This window comes from Propithecus coquereli, unplaced genomic scaffold (genome assembly GCF_000956105.1).
Source record: "Propithecus coquereli isolate 6110/MARCELLA unplaced genomic scaffold, Pcoq_1.0 Scaffold194, whole genome shotgun sequence".
NCBI lineage: Eukaryota > Metazoa > Chordata > Mammalia > Primates > Indriidae > Propithecus > Propithecus coquereli.
Genome location: NW_012144300.1, coordinates 935,130 through 939,844, shown reverse-complemented (window position 1 = coordinate 939,844; position 4,715 = coordinate 935,130).

Genomic DNA, 4,715 nt, shown 5'->3' with positions numbered 1-4,715 from the left:
CCCTTCTTTTTCTTCTTTCTCCAACTTTGGTGGAAAGAAGTTTTTTGGTAAGTGGAAGAACAGTGACAACTTTGATAGCCGAAAAGCATCAAACTCATCCCAAGGAAACGTGTTAAGAGTAGCAAGGAATGATGCCATGATTAAAAGATGGAATCCTGGTGTTGGACTGTTTCGTGGCTTTGCCTTCCTAACTGGATTGTCTTGCCTATGAACTGTGGATTATATTGTCATAAGAATTAAATATAAATTTCTTAGGTCTGTGCTTGACAAATTGAAAGTTTAAAAAACTATCAGTTTATATTATGATTCATATTAACAAGAGGAAAATTTACCCCCTTTTTCTTGAGGATGTTCTGCTGTGAAAATTCTGATGGGACTGAAAAGCCCCTGTTAGAAATCCACAGAATTTCGAGGATCTGTCAGGTTCACTGGGTAGAGCTGGGAGCCTGCGGGGAGGGCAGGCAGCTAGAAACGTGAGTTTTCCTGAGGGAGGAAAAGGAGGAGAAAGATCAAAGACAGAAGAGAATTTCCAAATAGGTACCTGAGGTGGAGTTGGTATTGAAAATCTCTGGGCAGATATTTGATTATTCCTCACAATACATTTCTAGAAAGAAAATTGCTGGGTCAAAAAAATAATCAATAATTTTAAAGCATTACATTTTCTGGAATATGATTTGGGTAAACCACGGCCCCTGAAGCATGCCACACTCTCTAGCCATGTTTGGAATTGGAGGCTGAAAAATGGAAAATGCGTTGAGAGGCTGCTATGGGGGTGTCACTCTGACGTCCCCAGATCATGATTCTTACACCTGTATCAAGTGTTTTTTCCCCTCTTCAGTTTAGTACAGAGTAATATTAAGAAGTTTAATTAAGAGAAAAACTTCCCATTTATATTCCTTGCTTTTAAAAGGTGTCTCATAAAAATATAATGGATTCCACAGAACTAAAGAAATAAATATAACTAGGTTAGAGAAAGTCTCAACTTGTTGGGGTTGGAATTAAACATGAAATGTTCTCGTGCCCTCGAACCTGCTACGTAAAACTCTTTTCCTGCTGGCTAGCGGGCTCCCATGCACCGCGTCTCAGTCCGGTTTCATAAATTTCCAGCTATTTGACTATTAAAACAATCACATTTATGTGTCCTAAGACTCAGTCCTGTTCATTTTTAAACTTCACATTCTATTCAAGCTCTCCTTCACCACACTCTGCTCTGCTCCATCCCCATCTCCTTTGTCCCCAGCTGTCTCTTCCTCTGGAAGCCCCAAGAAGAGAGGGGCTGTCAGTTCTCACACACCTTCTTCTCCTCCTTCTTGGCGCTCGCCACCATGCTGTGAGTCCTCTGCTCCAGGGCTCTTTCTGGTAGCACAATTCTTGCCCTGGCTTTGGAGTGGGTGACCACACCCTCTCCACCTTATGAAGAAAATAGCTTGTTATTTTTAAACAACTAATATTGAACTCCCTCAAAAGGTGATCTCCAGCCACCTTGCAGTTTTTCTATTATGCGGATCAAGGGTAGGAGGAACGTTGTATGTTGGGGTGGAGGTGGTACTGCTGCTTCTACTGAATCAGTCTCCTTCAGGACGCTCTTTACAGCAGTGGCTGGCTGCAATGCCTGGTGAGCTGCTAAACTCAGAATGCAGTCTACTTAGAGGCTTGTTCTCCCTGTGGGTCTGAGTTACTAGTTCAGTCACTTACGGTATCTAACATCATTAGAAATTGGAGCTGATGAAAAAGAAGATTGGAAGAAATAAAGAAAAAAGAGGGAGAGATGAGTATACAAAATGTGTATCATTGGTTCTTTGAAATCACTGGAGGTAACTCGAGATTCAGAAAACTGGCTCTGAGTTTTCTTAACACAGTAGGAAAATGCCATCCCTTAGAAGTTTTGTTGGTGTATCTGTAAAGGAAAAAAACACAATTGTTTCGGCGAAGTAAAACTTTTCCTGGTACTGAGATAAACTGCTCCCTTGGCCCTTGTACACAGAACACTGTACGCACTGATCAATGTCCTCAACAATATCCTCAAAGTCAACGTGTCGCTTTTTACATCTCATGATGTGAACCAGTGGTGTCAACTTAAAATGCAGTCTGACGACAGCAGTTCTAAGGTAGAGGAGAACCAAACAATGACATGGAGACTAGATAAGCGGCACTTTGACAAAATAGATTGAACTGAGCATAAATCTTGTACCTAGAGCAAAGAAGAGACTGCCTGACAGTCCTTTATAAATATTAAATGTTTCAAGTAGCTTTGATAAAATTAAGCATCAGTGACTTCAAGGTTATCATTCAGTAATAGCTGAGGAACAAGTGAGCCACGTTTCTGGCTAAGTGTGGATGCACATGCTTAACGTTTAGCTAAGCAGCAAGTGCATTGGACAGTTTGTGAATGTTGGGGCACCTAATCAGACGCAAGCTGCCAGGAAAGCTCCCCAATTTCCACAAGAAATGGGTGGAGCCCAGGCAAGGCTAAGACTCCTTTTGGTTAACAGATTCAGTTTTGCTCTAACACATAGACAAGTGGACAAAGGAAGCCCTCAATTTCTATTCACAAGAAACAGCCCAACCTGCAGGTTGGAGTGGATCCCTACAAGAACTGCCTGTAGATTAAGTTGATATCTTATGTATGCTATTATTTTTCATTCATTCAGTAATATTTATGCAGTACCATCTATGCATTTGGCACACATTCTCTTAAAGTGTTAAATATTTTTTAACAAATGGCTGCTCAGAGCAGAGCTATTCCTTGTGAGGAATCTGCCAAACTGTATTTTGATATTCAAGAGGTTTTCACATTTTAAAAATTTGGAACCATTGCCAAAGGCCATACTGCTGTAATTTTAGCCTGAAAAATTTTAGGGAGATGTTACAAAGCATTTACTTTGACCATAAAAAAAAGGAAAAACTAGTAAAACGCCCATCGCGTGTCAAGCACTTTCATGTTTATACCTCGTTGTTGAAATTTGTCTGTCCAATCAGTTGCCTTCACAGAACCGCAGAGAACCCCCTGGAGGCTTAGTGATGAGCTCCACCCCTTTTGTCCCAGCTTCCGTAGGGTTTCATTGGGTGCTCACAGCATTGTCTTTGGGGTTGTTTTGCTCATTTATTACTTTGTTATCAAGGGCACTTATGTTAGAAACTGGTTGGGAAAATCTGGGATTCGTCCTACAAACTGCCATCTAGCTTTTCTTCTATGATCTGCCACCGACTCCTTATCTCTTTTCCTGGGAGGAAAAAGGTTTTCTCGGCTGTGGGAGTGCCAGCAGAAGTTCCCTACTTGGCTTTCCCTCAGCAACAGGCCCAAGGAATTTTACCCACGTTTTCCAGTTAGTACCTCCCAGCATGGAGAATAGATATATCAAGTTGGTGGTACCATCCATTTTTTAAAAATGATATTTTGAAATCTTGAGGCATTTATTGGTCTCTCTAGGTAGGGAGAAAGCATGTCTAGCAGTGTCATTTTTGCCTGAAGCTGTCACTGGCTTTTAGGTTCCCTTCCTCCTTCTCCTCCTCTTCCTCCTATTCCTCTTCTTTTTCCTCCTTCTTCTTCTTACTACGGAGGTGACTTTTTAAAAAGCTGCAGCCAAGGTCAAGTTGTTGCTATTTTGGCAGGTTCCCTGTACTTCCCAAGGGTTCCAGTATCACTTTTTAACTGCAAAGTTATATAAACTCTGCTACTTTTAACCTCCTAAATAGTTCTACAATGCATCCACTTTCCTCATGTCTACAGTGTCTACCTGGTTTAAGTAATCCTTGTCACTGGCCTAGAGAAGTTTATGAAAACATTTCATGAAAGAATATTTTAGCGAGAACAAGCTAAGTGCTTTTGCCATATTTCCAAAATGACTCCTAAACAGAAGTGTAACAAATATTGTAGGACAATAAATTAATTGCCTTTCACAATTCCTGAGAGTTCTACTTTTTCTTAGGTGAGGTAAAGATGTGCAAACTTCCTAATCCTTCAATGTTGTTTCTATTGGAAAGGTAAGCCAAAAATAACATTTCAGGATTTCTAATAAGATTCAAAATGGTTAGTGCTCCATAGTATACATATACCACATTTTATTAATCCACTCATGTATTGATGGACACTTGGGTTGTTTCCACTATACCACATTTTATTAATCCACTCATGTATTGATGAGCACTTGGGTTGATTCTACATCTTTGCAACTGTGAATTGTGCTGCCATAAACTGCAAAATAAATAAATAAATAATAAATGGTGATCTAGTATCTTTTGTAACAACCTGGATGGAACTGGAAGCCATTCTTCTTAGTGAATTATAGCAAGAATGGAAAAACAAACATCACATGTACTCAATACTAAATTGGAACTAATCGATCAATACTTATGTGCACATATGGCAGTAAAACTCAAGCAAAATCAAGTAGGTGGGAGGAGGTGGAGCGGATGGGTAAATTTACACCTAACGGGTACAATGCACACTAACTGACTGAAGGGCACACTTATAATTTCGACTCAAACTGTACAAAAGCACATTGTGTAACCAAAACATGTGTACCCCCACAAAATTCTGAAATAAAAAAAAAAGAAGATAGATTAAAAAAAGAAAAAAAAAGAATTGAACTGGTCATTCAAAAGAGGCAACCCACCACTCAAAGAAATAAAAAATGTAACAAAATTTTCATTTTTTTGTTTTTGTTTTTAATGCAAAATACAACACTATGAATTTTTTTATGATTCTATTTTAT